This window comes from Canis lupus, chromosome 15, assembly GCF_048164855.1.
Source record: "Canis lupus baileyi chromosome 15, mCanLup2.hap1, whole genome shotgun sequence".
Lineage (NCBI taxonomy): Eukaryota > Metazoa > Chordata > Mammalia > Carnivora > Canidae > Canis > Canis lupus.
The window spans coordinates 55,483,243-55,501,307 of record NC_132852.1 but is presented as its reverse complement, the minus strand read 5'-3'; the positions used below and the strand labels follow the sequence as shown (position 1 = coordinate 55,501,307).

Sequence of the window (18,065 nt, the reverse complement as noted above, 5' to 3'; positions counted from 1 at the left end):
ATGGTGACGATGACAACCGTTATTATAATAACTACCTGTCATTCCATCCATCCTGTGGAGGGACAAGTAGTCCTAGGAGAATTTAGGAGAGCATCAGAGATGCAGTAGAGGTCAGAACACCAAATCTTGAACCATCCACTTTAACCAGAGGATGGCAGAGTAAGCAAAGGTTTTGTTTTTTCATAGGCATGATGTTCAAGGAGTCCAAAAAAATCAGCAATTAGGTGAATACTTACTTACCTAGGTGAGTGATAAGCAGATTAATGTGTCTACAGGCAGACAGGCAAACAGAAATGTTGGGGGGTCATATATGGCAATATTGAAGGCTCAAGATCAAGTTAACATGAGAATGAGGGAGCATTTTATAGTACATTCCTGTTCTGGCCAGCACCATATCCTACCAGTTTCATGCATACAACCCCATGAAGAGAGAACAGAGTCCATAAAACATAGCATCTCTTTCCAGTTCCCAGTCCACCTGGGACAAAAATCCAGGTGGAATTATTCTTCTAACACAGAGCCCTTGCTATGGTGACTACCGTGTTCCTGGAGAAAGGAGAGATGGCGAACTAAGGTATTTTTTCATCTTGCCTTTCTGTGAGGATGCAAATCTTCAGGATATAGAGTTCCCAACTGCTCTCTTCCTTGGCATTGTTCCTCTGGCTGACATTTGGCCATTTCCTACTGGACCTTGGAACAATGGGGCAAACTTTGAGCTCCTAGCTCTGGAGTTTGGCCAGCCATAAACCTCTCGGTATGGAAGCTCATCCTTCCCAACCACCTTCTACATCTTTGATGGCTTGTACATTGGCAAGATGTGTGCTAGCCTTCAATTCATTCAACAGCAATTTATGAGGCATCCCCTATGTCATAAGAGCCCTGTGAAAAGCACCAGGGCTGTAACAGGGAACTAGGCAACTACCCTCAAAGTGTTTTCACACACCAATCATAAAGCAGAACATCAACTGGCCACAAACTATGTGCAGCTTAAGCTACTCCAAAAAGGTAATTAACCATTTGTATTTAAATATGCAATGTGTTTTATAGTGATTCTTTTGTTTGTGCTTTTTATGTGTTTGCTCCATTTTACTTCCTCTTTTTCAGATTTATCTCCTCAGGCAGAAGACAAATCTGAGAATTTTGAGTTTTCACAGCTGGTCTTGATATGTGTAACAGTGGGGATGGTACAGGTAGGAATCTAGAGTAGATTCTCTATGCGGGAAACATGTACCTCAAGAACTCTCTCTGAGAGGGATAAAGTGGGAGGACTTCCTACCTGCAGTTGGAAAGGTTATGTGGCATCCTATTCACACCTCCAAGAATTCTGAGAAGAGCTCAGTTGGAGTAGCAGTAGAAGAGCCCTCATTGTGGGATGAACAAAGATGCTGTCTTGTATGTGGCAAGGAAGGAGCCATGGGTCAGTAAAGGAGCTGCAACTGCCATTATGTCTAGGGAACAATCAGACAAGTTGGGCTACAGCAGAGGGAATGGTGACATATCCGGCTGAATAGGCAGGCTGGGAAGAGTTCACAGAAAGCCTTGAAAGTCAAGATGAGATACTGGGTTATGTTTCTGGTCGAGATGGAGCCACCAAGTGTTTGGGGCTAAAACCTAGGAAAAGGTTAAGAACATCAACCAATCAAGAAGTCCTAAGATAAGTCCATTAGACCTGGCATAACTCAAAGGGCTGTGAACATGTTGCAGGATATGAGCCACATCAGGGGCAGCCCGGGTGGCTCAACGGTTTAGTGCCACCTTCGGCCCAGGGCCTAATCCTGGAGACCCGAGATCAAGTCCCACGTCAGGGACCTTGCATGGAGCTTGCTTCTCCCTCTGCCTCTCTCTCTCTCTCTCTGTGTCTCTCATGAATAAATAAAATCTTTTTAAAAAATTTAAAAAAGAGTTACATCACCATCCTCTCCCCACCCAAGGCATTCAGTATAATTCTGAAACTCTATTGTACCAAGAAAGAGTAGGCAAGGAAATGCAATCTTCCAGGTGCTTCTAGATGAGTTGTCCATGGAGAGAGATACCCCTTATGCTCTTGCCTTCACTGCTCCCACCCAACTCTTTTCTAGTCTTTTGGTCTACATATGTTTTTAAAATGAATTCCATCATAAAAAAAAAAAAAGTATGAGCATGCATCCAACCATATGCATATTTATTTAACTACATATATGTATACTTCACAGGCTTTGTAAAGTATGTAATGTAATACACTCTGTAGATCATAAAATAGATACACAAAAAAGGAACTAAAAGGAAGAGATCAAAATAAATGGAAATTGGAGTTTCCACACTTTTCTTTCCACACTCAGTGGATCATTGTGCATACAACTCTGGGATGCAAACACCCCAAACTACTATCCTAGGCACTGACATTCAGGATCCACCTCCTGGGTGAGCATACAGGTATGATAGGATCATCCAAATTAAGAACAACAGCAAATTTGTTTTGTTTTTTCTTCTCTATCTTCTGTTGACCAAAACCTAAAAGCATTTCCACATCAGACAATTCCTTTTAAGTCAACATATAGGAAACATACAAAATCTTAGGCAGGGCCTAGACTGGCAGGAAACTCATATATACACCCTCGGCCTCCCATGGGATAAAACTGAGAAGACTCCATGGGTGGAATCAGTCAAAAGCTGGGTACAAGAAAAGGGAATGGACGAGAATGGCAGACAAAGGAAAGAAGGAATTTCCAGATGGGCCAAATGACCACAGGCTACAGTGAAGAAGATGTGAGGATGTGGGGAGATGGAAAGAACCTACTGGGTTGGAGTGGAGAGCCTAAGCTGACAGCAGAGCAGTAAAGAGGAGGGCATTGTGTGTGGGATGATGTGGGACAATTTGTACCACCATTAAAAAAATACTTCAAGTTGACCACAGAGACAACTGACAACCATTACAGGTCTCCATAAAGCAGTCAGGACCAAAGGATGCTTGGAGAACTTTATAATAGTTGCTCATATACAGGGTGTGAAAGGTCTGTGAGGCAATGAAGCCATCATCATGGCCCAGGATTGTTTGGAACCCACCCTGAGGACTAGAAACAGTAGAGGGGATGTCAGGAACAGAGAGGGCTGCAAAAAGAATTAATAGGGCATAGAAGGAGTAGGAAAGAAAGAGGGAAATGTAAAGAGAGAAGTGATTATAGATACTGATAACTTGAGACAAATCAGCCTTTGTCCAGAGCTTTCCAAAGCCTGGTCATCAGGACCTTTCTCAGTTTGGGGCTGCTTAGCACCAGCATGCTGGAGTGCAGACAGATGCTCGCATAGGTTACCACTTCCCAGGCCCAGTACCAGTGACTCTGGAAGTTTGTTATTTCTATAGCAACAACAACCAGAGACAGGAAATATGGTGTGTAGAAGACAAGGAAGAAGACAAGTGACTTCAGGGCCATCGTGTGAACCCGGGTGCTAGGATCACATGGGTCCTGTCTATAGTTCCTCATCAACCCCAAATGCCGGCACAGTGAGAACACAAGCAAGAGCATGGACACCAAGAACAGGAGGAATGGAACTGACCACATAAGCATTACATCAAATAGATGAAAAGACCTATAGAAGGCCTGTACTCTCTCAGCCCAGGTGCTGTTTCCTTGGGAACTCTTGGAGGCAATCATCTGTTTCAGAATTCCAGTCACAATGGCTGATGAGATGACTGTCAGGCCAACTAAGACCAGGGAGCCCAGCAGCAGCCTGGGCACTAACCGAGAAATCCTCCATTTCAGCCAGAAGAAGACCGGGTGAGAGAAGACGGCGACCTTCACACAGTAGAAGACAGCAAGCCAGGCAGTGAGCCAGAGAGTGAGAGTGTTGACAAAGTGCCAGAGGGTGTTGTAATAATCCCTTACGAAGTGAAAACCAAAGAAGATCAAGAGGTTGTTCAGGATGGCCACCCCATGCAGGCAGAACCAGGAGGCAGCCAGGGAGGCCACAATCATGTCACCTGCAGGCAGCGTCCGGCGTCGCACCCACTCCCTGCCCAACACAGTAACCATGAAGCCATTCTGCAGCATTGCAGCCAACGACTCCAGGAAGAAGATGACCATGAAGATCAATGTAGGTGAGGAGGACATCCTCTCCAGGAGGCTCTGCTCACATGGGGACACATCCGCAAGGTAAACTGGACTCTCTGGCCAAGCCACTGTGTTGAGACCAGAGACCTAAAATCTCTCCCCTTGGATTCACACAAAAGCCAGCAAACACCTCCAGTCCCCCAGGATTTGAGAAGAGGATCCCTGTGATCTCTCTTGGCATGCAAATCACTCCCAGCTCAATGACTTGATGTCTGTATTTGCCTAACCTGTATTTGCCTGTTCCTTACCAGAGCCAGAAGCAGGGAAATATTAACAGAAGAGAGGCTCCAGGGGTGATTGAAAATGCTCATGTTTTATACTTTATTATTTTTTCCCTAACTTTTCCTTGAAAGATGTCCTTATCCTTGTTGGCTCCCCTAACCACAAACCTTTTCTGACCCTTCATGTCCCAATTTAATATTTGTTTTTAAAGATCTTATTTATTTATTTATTCATGAGAGATACACAGAGAGAGGCAGAGGGAGAAGCAGGCTCCACCCAGGCATCCCCCAGTTTATTCAGTGGTCTGTTAACATCATATTAAGGCCTATCTCTTGTATGAGTGGAATAAGAAGTCATCCATATGCACAGGCACCAGGAAAAGGCTCATTTCTCCTCCACTGACTGCTCATGCTGCCTGAAATTTCACTGGCAGCCTCCATATTGAAGTTTGAGGAGTCTCCAGTTAAAATGTGTAATTTCTTGATGTGTCAACATCAAATCTGTTAGCCATTAATGCCTTAGCTTCAATGTGCTTAGCAAACCAAAATTACTCATTTCCTAAGAACGCTCTGAGGAAATGAGAGATAAGTAAGTCATGAGAAGAAGGGAAACTGAGGAGGCCAGATCCAGAACGGACACACCACAGGAGCCAAGGAAGCAAGAGTTGGGACAACAAGAGGAGTTCAGAACAAGCCCATGGGGTGAGGGGGGTGGGGGTGAGGGTGAGAGTGGGGGGGACAGTAAGAGAGTAACAACCAACCTGTTGGAACACTTTGCCATTCATAAGGTGATTACACACGTTACATGTTGCCTCTGCTGCCAATCACACAGGGACACTGGTCCAGATCAGGGGGCAATGAAGAAGAATCCAACTCAGGTGAGCTTTAAAGGGGCAAGAATGCTTATGAACATGAAAAAGAAAAAAAGGAAAGGGGAAAGAGGAAAGAAATAGGAGGGTAGAAGGAAGTAGAGGTGCAGGAGAAGCAGAGAAGGGAGTCTGCTCTTCCAATATCAAAGATCCTGGAGTCATGGTCCTCTCCAAGGCCACTCACAAATAAAGGCCTTCTCTCCTACTTGATATGGTCTCACTCAAGACTCCACAGTGAGAGGTCTACTGTGAAAGATGAAAGAGAATAAAAACAAGAATAGGGATCCCTGGGTGGCGCAGCGGTTTGGCGCCTGCCTTTGGCCCAGGGCGTGATCCTGGAGACCCGGGATCGAATCCCATGTCTGGCTCCCGGTGCATGGAGCCTGCTTCTCCCTGTGCCTATGTCTCTGCCTCTCTCTCTCTCTCCTCTCTCTGTGACTATAATAAATTAAAAAAAAAAAAAACAAGAATAAACATTTATAGAGACTCAAGAAAAAGTGCACTTGCTTGAAGAGCTGCTTCACTTTTCTCAAAAGATTGCCAAAGATCAGACAATCCACTCTCCTCAATGGTTTTGTAACTCACCTGCAGTGACTTGATTTAGTTTTTTGTGTTTCCCCTGAGTTCTTCTTGAAGACAACAGCAATGAGTGGCTCCTGCGAGTTTCACAATATTTTGGCTCTTGGAATCCTTTGGGGAAAGGCCAGCTTCATGATGTCAAGAAGCAAGTCGAGGCCATGGCACACACACCCTGTTGCGATCACATGTAACCAAGTATCCCCTGTGTGCTCACAGGCAACTTAGTGACTTGCACAGTCATCAAAATATATACTTTTCCAGAAATGGTTTTTCCAGGACTCTTCTGTTTCTACAGTTGACAGCTCTACAAGTGATGTTTTTCTCCTTTCCATATTCCTCTGTAAGCAGCTTGAAAGAGTACCCTTTGTCAGGCACCTGGTCATCCATCTCACAGTGCTCCACTAGATGTGTCATAGAGAGGTCATATCCCATGCATAGTCTGCCTCCAAAAGAGGCCACAAGCAGGACAACTCTTTTAATTGCTCTTGAGAGTCCCTCCGATATTCAACACCAATCAAAATACTCGGTGTTTCTCACCACAGTTTGGGGCATGTTCCTGTTTTCTAAAGGTATCTCATGCCTGAAGATAAAACTCATGAATCCTTTTGTAGTACAATTGTCAAAAAAAATTTTAACATGATACCTGAGTCCCCTGTGAAACTTTGCTGGTGTCAACACATAATAGCAGAAGGTCATGATTCTGAAGAGACCTACCTGCACTTCCTTCATTTTGACTCTCGACATTGGTAAAGGATTTTTTATGGCTTCTGTTTATTAGGGAGGTATTTTTTGTCTTATTTTCTTATTACATTAAAAAATGCACTGGGTCACCTTAGTGACATGTGAAAATACATATTTCATTTAACAGCATTTGTAAATCCTGGTGTCCATTCCCCACTGGACCTTTGAATGACCTGTAGTGTGTAAACACTTCCACATTCTTCCATGATTTCATCAGGTAATTGATGGTCTGTGCCAGGGAAAGGTGGAGGAGGAAGGAAATAACAATGTTTTTATTAAGGCTAGACTATGCATAAACACGAAGCTAAATTATGCATTAATTTAATAATGATTTCCCTGCAGAATAAGCTCAAAATATTCTTCTGGCCCTGTAGACCTCCTCTCACATGTATATTCAGGTAAATAATTTTGAACATTGAATCTAATAGCAATCCAGCATAAAATAGAATTGTAACTTTCCAAAAATAAATCAGAATATACAACATCCTCAATTATCAAATGTATAAACATTGTTAAATATTGCTTAATATTCAGGAAAATTTATGCACTTTCAACTAAAATAAATATATATAATATATATACATATATATAATTTTAAAGCTATTTTTTGCAACATAAAGTTTGGCTGCAAGGACGTCCAGAGTCCAATTTTATTCTAATTCAAAAAATTTGAGAAAAAAAAAATTTTAAACTTTCTGACTTGCACCATTTGAGCAACGGAGAGCGATAAAATTAATCTCTAATGGAATAAGTTAATGCTCCTTCCATAATGCCATGTTTCACCCAAATGTCTAATACCTGGCAGAAGGATAAATCATATTCAACTCCTAAATCAGCAGTTTACAAACCATGCCTTGAAGGGAGTTCTCATGGTAGAGAAGGGACAAGATAAGAACTGAGGAAGTGCAACCACAGGTTCTCACCTCCTCTTCAAACAGAGTAGCTTTGAGGCATGTGTGGGGCTTAGTCAGTTAAGCCTCTAACTCTTGATTTCGGCTTGGGTCATGATCTCAGGTTGGTGGATGGAGTCTGCTTGTCCCTCCCCCAGCTCGTGCATGTGCGTTTGCTCTCACTCTCAAATAAATACATAAATCTTACAAAACAAAACAGAGTAGCTTTGCTTATATCTAGTGTATGTATGTATAGGGTATGTGTGTGTGTGTGTGTGTGTATGTGTGTATGTGTGTATGTGTGTATATATATACACATTCTGCGGGAGACCTCAGTTAAAGACAGAACTCCACCACAAAACAAATTTGGAGCTGATGTCCTAGATTGAAAGTCATAAAGAGGGAAAGAGATTGAATCCCTGCATCTTCCTTCACTTTCTCCCTAAAACTCTTCTAAATTGACTATACAGAGATTTTTAGAAATTCTTTTTCAAGCCTTCAATCTACAATAACAGAATGAGAGAAGGAGAAGTCCTGGGTGGCTCAGTCGGCTAGGCAACTGCCTTTGGCTCAGGTCATGATCCCAGGATCCTGGGATTGAGCCCCACATCAGGCTCCCTGCTCAGTGGGGAGCCTATTTCTCCCTCTCCTCCCCACTTGTGCTCTCTGTCACTATCTCTGTCTTTCTCTCAAATAAGTAAATAAAATCTTAATAAAAGAGAGAGAGAATGAGGGAAGGAAAAAAAAAAAAAACACTTGGGAAGCTAGAAAGTAGATGGACAAGTAGCCAAAAACAGCAGATCTGAGAAAACGAAATCCTATGCAAGCAGAAGGAAATGTCAAGAGTTAACTGACTTTTACTTAGGATTTTCTTTTTTTTTTTTTTTTTTTTTTAAAGATTTTATTTATTTATTTATTCATGAAAGACTGAGAGACAGAGAGAGCCAGAAACAAAGGCAGAGGGAGAAGCAGGCTCCATGCACCGGGAGCCCGATGTGGGATTCGATCCCGGGTCTCCAGGATCGCGCCCTGGGCCAAAGGCAGGCGCTAAACCGCTGCGCCACCCAGGGATCCCTACTTAGGATTTTCAATACCAGGTACCTCTGGAGAAAAACTGTTAAAAATTGGTTGTAAGTCAGTTTAAGATTCAGATGCCCAGATCACATCCTCCCTTTTGCATAACTAGGCAACCACTCCTCCTTAGCCCTAGGGAAAGACTAGAGGATATTCTCTGGAGACGATAAAACAGGATCTCTGAGCTGGGTGAACACTGAACACATCTGAGGTAAGGATACATTGAAAACAGAGGAATTAGGTAAACAAACAACTTCCCCTCACTAGGGTTCCAGAACACTGGCACTCAGGTCTTCAGCTTCCAGGCATGAATCCAAGCATTCCAACAGGAAGATCTAAAGACACTATCAGAGATTCCTCAAATAATTAGCCCTGCTAACACTCTACAGTGAAGCCTGAGGTCAACAAGTCCCATTCACAAGTTCACAGTTTCCAGTTAGCCCTCCATTCCCTACTCAACACCAGCAGAAAACAAGGAGTCTGGAGTATGTGAGAAAAAATGGCGGATAAAATGAAAACAAAGCAACAAAAGAGCTACTTTTAGGAAATTCATCAATGCAAGGAGAAGAAAAAAAAAATTTCCTCCCCAAAATCAATATTCTCAGGGATCAGAGTCTCCAACAAGATACTGTTGGATAACAGTACAGTTGGATAACAAATAAGATGTTGTTAAGAGGAGACATTCAAAAAATTTTTTTTAATTTCACTCAAAAACATGATTCTCTGAAATTAAATATTCAATATAAGGGAAAAAAGACTAATATATGAAATTCACAGAAAACAGGATCAGAAAGAATACAAAACTGTAGGTAGAAAACAACAGAATGCCAATCCAGGATATCAAATATCCAACTAACAGAGATTCAAAGGAGAGAAATAATAAATGGAGGGGGGAAAATCCAACTAACAAAATAACTGAAGAAAAATTCCCAGAACTAAAGGACGGAAGTTTTCCTATTAAAACGATCCTCCAGGGGCACCTGGGTGGCTCAGTGTTGAGCTTCCGCCTTTGGCTCAGGTCATGATCCCAGTGTCCTGGGATCAAGTCCCGCATCAGGCCCCCTAAAGGGAGCCTGCTTCTCCCTCTGCCTGTGACTCTGCCTCTCTCTCTCTGCGTCTCTCATGAATAAATAAATAAAAACTTTTTTTTTTTAAGGGCACCTGGGTGGCTCAATCTGTTAAGTGACTGCCTTCGGCTCAGGTCATGATCCTAGGATCTTGGGATGGAGCCCTGCATCAAGCTCCTTGTTCAGCAGGGAGCCTACTTCTCCCTTTCCCTCTGTCTCTCTCCCTTGCTCCTATGCTCTCTCTATCTCTCAAATAAATAAGTAAAACCTTAAAAAAGGCAGGGGAAGGGGGGTTCCAAGTATCTGGGCCATAATAAAGTTTCAGAATATTGAGCATAACGTGTAAACCCTATGAGCTTCTCAAGAGGGCAAGACATGAAGAGGATACTACATTCAAAATATTAGCAATTTGAGTATTTTTTAGACTTTTCAAAGGTAATTTTGGAAGATACTGCAACAATCATCTCTGACCTAGAATTTCTTATCTGGATGCTCAAGTACATGGGCAAAATAAAGACTTTTCAGACAACCCAAATCTCAAAAACAGTTTACTTTCTGTGTATTCTTTTTCTGGGAACCACTCCACCAAAGCTAGGGCATAGGTGATAAAGGAAGACATGAAGTGCAGACAATACGAGGTCCAGGATGAGAGAAAGGCAAAGAGGATGACCAGGATGATTGTAAAGGCAGATCTCAGGACCAAAGGGAACAGTTCCAGACTGGAACAAAACAAGAGGCCTGAGGAGAGACTTTCTCAGGTAAATAAAATCTTAGACTACTAAATGTTTCTGAAGTTATTGAGGATTTCACTGATGCAGAGTTTGAAAGCAAATAAAAACAAGGCGATTTTTCACAGAAAACAAAAGTGTGTACAGGAAAGAAAAATCCTGTAATACATAGTTCCATCATGAATAACATTTTTTTTCTTTAATAGCACTTACATTGTCATTAAAAGAAAACGTGTTTCTCTACTCACACCACCAGACATCAAATTGGGGAAGCGGGGTTTCTCACACCAACCAATTCTCCAACTCTCCAGACATCAACTAGGTGCCCTACAATTCAATTCAATCCCGAAACTAATTACTCGAAGTGAGTACAGACCTGTAGGTTAAGGGCTCGGTTCCACAAGGCTGCATCCCACTTCAGATGCCAGTCTCAGGCCTCAGGTTGTCACTTGTACTTCCAACCAACCATCTATAAATTGGAGGTTCCCACACTTCCTCCTCAGGTTCAGTAATTTGCCGTAGCATCTCACAAAACTCAGGGAGACACTTTGCTCACATTTACTGGTTTATTACAAACAATTTAGATGAAAAGCCAGATGAAGAGGTATATAGGGTGAGACTCAGAAGAGTTCCAAATGCCAGAACTTCTGTCTCCATGGAATTGGGGTTCCCCACCCTCCTGGTATTTGAATGTATTCACCAACCAACCAGGAAGCTCTCTGAACTTCCTCATTTCGGGTTTTTATGGTGGTTTCATTATGTAGGTATAATTGATTAAGTCATTATCCGCCAGTGATTGACTCAATGTCCAGAGGCTAGAGGTGCGGCTCAAAGTTCCCATCTTCTAGCTGTGGCTGGGTCTTTCTAGCACCAACCCCATTCTGATGCTAGAGGCCACCCAACACCAGTCAGGTTATTAGCATCAAAAAGATCTTCCTATCACTCCAGAGATTTGAAGGGTCTTAGAAGCTCTGGCTCAGGAACTGGGGTCAAAGACTATATATATTGGAACAAAGCTGCTCCTAGGGCAGCCTGGGTGGCTCAGCAGTTTAGCGCCGCCTTTGGCGATCCTGGAGACCCGGGATTGAGTCCTGTGTCAGGCTCCCTGCATGAAGCCTGCTTTCTCCCTCTGCCTGTGTCTCTGCCTCTTTCTCTCTCTGTGTCTCTCATGAATAAATAAAATATTAAAAAAAAAAAAAAAAAAGAAAAAAGAAAGAAAGATGCTCCTAGCACTCCCATCACTCAGGAAATTACAAGGGTTCTACTAGGTCTGCATCAGGAACCAGAAGCAGGGACCAAATATATATTTCTTATTATGTGAGTCCTAACATTTCAAATGCTGAATATTGGTTTAGCCAACATTACAATGAAATGACATTGAAAAGTGAGACGGAAAGGGTCTGCCATGGAAATGGGCTGAGGAAGAACTAAGTTTTCATATTCCATAGTGGAAAGTATGCCAGAGACCAAGAAGTCAAAGGTGGCAGTACAAACATATAATTTAGAGACAAAAGACATACACACACACGCACAGCTAACAGCAGTGAAAGCAGTTGCTTTGGGAAAGAAGGTTTTGGAAGAGAATGGGAGCAAGAACCACTGTTTTTTCAAAACAAACTGGTAGAAATATCTACCTTGATGTATATATTACTTTGATGAACTAGATGTTTAAACTAGACGTATATATTACTTTGATAAAATCTTAAGAAAAAAAAATGAGAAAAAACAGCAAGGAGAGGGCTAGAAGCAAACATAGCCAAATTATTCCTCCTTGTTTTTTGTAAAATAGCAGTGCTTCCTAGAAGCACAGATTCATTTTCCTCTTGCAATTAAGTATTGGACTGCTGTCCTCCATAAACAGGAATTACAATGATCTAATATTACTCATAATCTTATTAAAATCCTCCAAGTATGTGTTTTTCATAATCATTTGGAGGAAGAAAGGGCAGAAGTCAACATATGAGTCATGTTTCTAAAATGGCTTAATCATTCTGCTAAAAAAAAAATCATAATCTAAGATTTTCCATTGTTCAAATGTTGATTATACTCCTTTTTTTCTCTTCACACCCCTTCCATCTGGCCCTTCATGGGATCCTCAAACAGCCCACACCCACCATTCATCACACACCTTCCTGGAGGCGTAGGGGGTAAGGGAGGCATTGGGGTTGAGGAGAGTATTGGTGGTGGCCTATGTTGAAACTCTTCCTACAATGAGGCCAAATGAGCTGACCTTATACCACAATTAGTGGTGTGACAGTCCTGGGAATTGGGGGATAAAATAAAGAGGCAAAGGGAGAACATAGCATCCACTGTGTTCCCACCATGATGCGGGAGCTCGTGCGTTTCCTCTTAAACTCAACAAAGGAGTCTAAAAACACATTCCCAACCATCCAGGGACTCTGACAATCCCTTCAGAGAGCTCCCATCATTTTGTCTGCATGTGCAGAAGCCAAGGAAAGAGAAGGATTTCAGTCGGCTGCAATGGTCCAGTTTCTGACTGGGTAACCCTAGGGAGAGATTGCAGGATGGCTGCAGGAACACTGGGTGAGGGACAGCAGACCTAGTAGGGACTGGGGAGGGGCTCCCAGGTAAGTAGGTTGGTAACCTGGTTCATTTTTCTCCATTAGATCATGGCAATAGAAGTCAGAGGAGAAAAAGGAAAAAGTCAGAGGAGAGTTTTGTTTTGTTTTGTTTTTTAAATCACAAGGTATTAAATAGAGAGCTCTAGGAAACAAATACAATCTCAAATTGAACCAACATTCATTGCAAACCTAATTGTGGCTGGCATTATGCTGAACACATTTGCATACATCATTTTCTCATTTAATCTTATTCAAGGATGCCATATGTGCTCCAGATTTTGCTTTTTATTATTAGATACACTGTCTATACCTCTGTGTTTTTCCTTCAGGAAAATACAGTGAAGCTGTTGCCACTCTGCCTTTGCCCTGAATGGGAGACCAGGAGGCCACATCATTGCACATTGTGTCCCATCGCCTGGTGGGACCAAAAGGAACCAGCTTTATCTCCCTGTTGTTGTGGGTTTTTTCTTTGATTTTTTTTTTTTTCCCCAGTGGCTGAGTCTCAAATTTCTGAGCCAACATTGCTGTTCAGAGTAATGAACAAGCATCTTCTCATCTTCCTGTTTCTCCTCTTCCCCATAATATTTCTTATTTACCACCAGGGTACAATGAGTAAATACAGCCAGGTAGGCAAACATTAGAGAATCTGAGAAAATACCATAACATTCCAAAGAAAGCTATAAAAACACAATGTTCATTGTAACATTCTACGAGTTCAAATTCATTTAGAGCTGGTTTGTCGTAAAGGGCATATGATGAAGATTTGCAAGCCCTGGGCATGGGTTTTATTCCTGTCACTTTCTCAACCTGTAACCTACAGTTGTCTCCTCCTCTTCTTCCACCTGGATATGTACGCCTATAGTCATATATACTTGCGACCCTGTGAACATTAGATGAGGCAATATATATAAAAACATTTCTGTTCATTGCTGAGCCCTAGATATTAGCGACTGAGTAAAGGAGACGCAACCCAGGAAAGATAATCAAGACAATGCAAAAAAGAAAAAAAAAACCACACACACACACAATTCAAACTCCTTGTCATCAGTCTACTGGTTTCCTTTCCTTTGAAGGGAAAGTTATTCCCATGACATTCCTGCTCCAAAGTCTTTCCTCATTTACAAAAAAATTACCTTTTCTGGTCCTTACTTATGAATAAATCTCGACTCCTTTCATGGCTTCTTTGTAACATTCTGGAATCTTCCTTCTTTCTCTTAGAACATGCAACAGTACTTGCTGCATCTGAGGCTTTTGAAAGGGGTCTCACTCATGGAAAGGGCATCAAAAATTGGACTAAATGTCCTCCAAGTTCCCCGCCAGCCCGAAAGTCCACATCTCTGACCCTTGTCTCCCATTCTCAGTCACTGTCTGGGAACTTCTTCCTCTTTCATCATCAATGTCTCTGGGAACAAGTCCAAGTTCACCAGCTCTCCAAGAAACACCTTCAAGCTACTCATAATTTTCAATATGCACAATTAAGATACCTCATTAAAAAAAATCAACCTAATTATGGTTCCTGGTATTTCACTCCTATTCTGTACTTTTGGCAAGTAGTGGGAGCAGGTTGTCCCACCAGAGATCACCTGTCACAGCAGAAACTGTGGGTCACATTATGGCTGAGGAGTCGCAACTCAGAAGACAGCCTCTTTGGAAAAGGCAGCGGGGCTCTGAAATCATGAATGTGCCACCTACCTTAGATGGACAGGTAAGAACAACCTGCACCAGAGGAGCGCTGTATTCCCAGAGGTGGAAAGGAGGCCATGGCTCTGGGTTTTCCATGAACTGGAACCCACTCTAACCCAGGTCTGGGGACCATCTGGAAAAGAGAAAAGAAGTGGAACAGAAATGGGCATCCTGTAGAGAGGTCCTGCTTCGTGTCCCTGCTTACGTGTGAGGGCACCTTGGTCGAAATGACTTGGGATTGATCTTTTCCTGAAGAATTGTTCTGACATGCACATAAAAAGGCATAAATAAGGATATTCTTCACTGTTTTGTTTATAGCAGCAAAAATCTGGAGGGGAAAAAAGCATAAATGTCTTCATCAGATCAGCAGTTCTTAATGAGGACAGTGTAACACTCTCCAAAAGGTACTTAGGAAATTTATAGGGGTGTTTAGCACCATCTTTGGGGTACTACTACATTTAGTGATTGGAGGCCACAATGTATTGCACACGCTGGAGAATTTTCCCAGCCAGCAAGAAGTTTGGGTAACCTGCCAGAAACTCCTGTGGGGGGGAAAAAAAAAATCTGAGCCAAGAATTTAACTCAGTTGTATATAAACACAAAGTAGTTTTTGCACAATTTTAATGTACGAGGAGTTTTCTAAGAACGGGACCATCAGAGAAACTGACACATTGGAACTTTGTTCAGTTTGAATCTTGACCACAAGTTGTTCATCTCAGAAAAATCCTGAAATCAATAGCAATATCACCCCAAGTATTTAAATCAGCAACAAACACACCTAAATCTGTTTTCAGTTGGGGCTGTAGCCCTCATTTCAGTCCAACACTTGGTGCAAGCACCTATCGACTTTACAATGTCCTCTGTGGCAGTGTGCATGAGCCATGTATACCTCAAAATAACATATTAGTTTATTATAAACTGCTCTTCTTTATATCATTATGGTACAGTTAGAACACTGTATAGATTTTAAGTCAAATTTTAAGTAAGTCATATTTAGAAATTTCATTTCAAGATAATACAGAAGGTATTTCCCAATATTTCATAAAAAGGGAGCATTGATCCAGACAAAATACATTTAATTAAATAAAGTGATACATTGTACTGTGGAATACTCTGCAGTAGTTTAAAAGTATTAGCTAAATCCATATAAACTGGGGCAGCCCGGGTGGCTCAGTGGTTTAGCACCGCCTTCAGCCCAGGGTGTGATCCTAGAGACCCGGGATCGAGTCCCATGTCAGGCTCCCTGCATGGAGCCTGCTTCTCCCTCTGCCTGTGTCTCTGCCTCTGTGTGTGTGTGTGTGTGTGTGTGTGTGTGTGTGTGTGTGTGTGATGAGTGAATAAATAAAATCTTTTTTTAAAAATTAAAAAAAATAAAAAATAAATCAATATAAACTGATGAGGAAAAATCTCTAAGACAGATAGTTGAGTGAATAAAGCTATTTCAGGGAAATGTACACGGCATAAACAGCTAGTACCAATTTATATAAAGATATAGACACAAAAATCACAGAACTATGTATGATGATATACACATAAAGAGAGACAAATGCATGGAGGAAGTGTCTGAAAGTTTACTAAATGAGCCCATAACAAGGGTATAGAATCAGGAAAGAAAGTCAAGGAGGGGGTTTCTGTTTTATTCACGATGCTTGAATGTGTCCACAGAGAATGAATGAAGAGATCTGTTACATAATTAAAAATTGCTCAGATACGATTTTGAAAAGAATTGCCAGGGGGTCAAAAAGCTATGGCCAAGGTCTCACAGTTGTCACTCCTGTGTCCCTGGCCTGAGCTTCAGGCCAGCCTTATGCAGGAGCAGCCTCGCTGCTGGAGGGACTTCACAGGGCTCTGTGAGCCCATCCTGCAGCGCCCTGAGCCCCTCAGCACTGCTTGGCCACACCTGGGTCACTGCATCCTTCTGCACAAGAGGTAGGAATACGGAGCTTTGACTCAGGTCCAGCCTTCCAATCAAAGGTTTGCCGCTCCAGGGGACAGCACTGCAGTATCAACATTAGCCATAAAAGGGTCCGAAACCTTCACCCAGTATAGAAAGGCCAGTTTTATGCAGCTATTGAGGTAGGACTGAGCCAAACTGGGCTCCTTCCTTCTGCTCCAGATCAAGACTAGATTAAGCATTAGGACACCCCAGACACACAAGAAGGGACGGAAGCATCAGAGGAGGGTTGGGAAGAGCTCCTGGGTAGGGTAGGGTAGGGTAGGGTAGGGTAGTGTAGGATAGGATAGGGTAGAGGGCTTGATGCACTCAGAAGCAGCAGGCACCTGTCCCATTATCCCATGTGACTCGATCAGAGGAATCTCGGGGTTGGGGGAGTTACGGTCAGCAGAAACTGCCCCCCTCCAAGGTTCACTGGGCCTATTGTCAATAGGTACAACAAAAAATTTGGAACTCACCCTTTGATAAGGCACCTACAGCAATGGAATAGGACATTGACATAGCCCAGTTTGGAAAATGTTAGCAGAAAAAAACCACATCTGTCTGTCCTACTAACAGCTATTTCCCCGGGTCACAAGTGCCTGGGGGGCAAATGACGCATCGCCATGGCACTAGGCTCTGTGTGCCCTGCCAGTCTGGGCTGTGCATCTCCGCCCCCCACCCCCATGGGCCTCCTCGCCCCCACACAGCTGTGCAGGGTTCAGCTCCCGCAGCTGTCAGGCTCCCTGCTGCTGCTGTCATTCCAGGCACTGCTCCGCTCGCCCGTGGCCTCACATCACCACCACCTGTGCCCTGTGGCCCCCAGACTTGGAGAAGCGGTCCCACCTCTGGGGATCATGTTCTTTCCCTCACCCTTAAAAAGTCAAGCCTTTACATTATCTCACAGAACGTCTTTCCCCTCGGGAGACGTGTTCTTGACAGGTAGCTCGGGGCCAGGATGGCTGCAGAAGCTTCCTTGATGACAAGACCAGGGTGCCATGATAGCTTGCTCAAGACCTGGACAGGCGTGCAGAAGGAGCCTTTACTACAACCTTCCTACGTTAAAGACCTGCATTCTGACTTATATATCATTTCTGTAGTATCCCCTTATCTCCAAACTCTTCCATGAAGAGTGGGAATTCTGAAATTACGCTGGATTGATTCTGACCTTGTTTCTGGGACCTAATTAAAAGTATCCACAGAACTGAAGATCTTTTTTTTTTTAATAGATTTTATTTATTCATGAGAGAAACAGAGAGAGAGAGAGGCAGAGACACAGGCAGAGGGAGAAGCAGACCCCATGCAGGGAGCCTGACATGGGACTCGATCCCGGGTCTCCAGGATCACACCCTGGGCCAAAGGCGATGCTAAACCGCTGAGCCCCCCGGGCTGCCCCAGGACTGAAGATCTTGATACAGGAGGGGACTTTAGGAGATCAGGTGATCCTGCCCATTCAGGGAAGATCTCATTACCCCTCCTCGAAGCCGAGGGAGCTCAAAAGACTTGCGGAGGGTCTACTAGCTGGTAGAGGATGGAGGATCGAAGGCAGAAGGAAGTTAGGATTACCCAATTAAGTCAGGACATTTTTCACATCCATGATATGTGAAAAA

General features: G+C 43.0%; 2 long non-coding RNA genes across 2 annotated transcripts in view; one reads left to right on the top strand and one right to left on the bottom strand.

Moving 5' to 3' along the window:
* The window catches only part of LOC140605296 (uncharacterized), a 169,868-nt gene that overhangs the window by 149,280 nt on the left and 2,523 nt on the right, over positions 1–18,065 (bottom strand). Inside the window, exons 2-4 of the long non-coding RNA XR_012007994.1 lie at positions 14,532–14,655; positions 5,764–6,727; positions 241–1,611 (exon numbers count right to left, since the gene is read on the bottom strand). This is a non-coding gene — a long non-coding RNA (uncharacterized lncRNA). The remainder of the gene's footprint in view (positions 1–240; positions 1,612–5,763; positions 6,728–14,531; positions 14,656–18,065) is intronic.
* On the top strand, positions 675–14,728 carry LOC140605297 (uncharacterized). Its single transcript, XR_012007995.1, has 3 exons — positions 675–1,005; positions 1,105–1,190; positions 13,169–14,728. It is a non-coding gene; the product is annotated as an uncharacterized lncRNA (long non-coding RNA).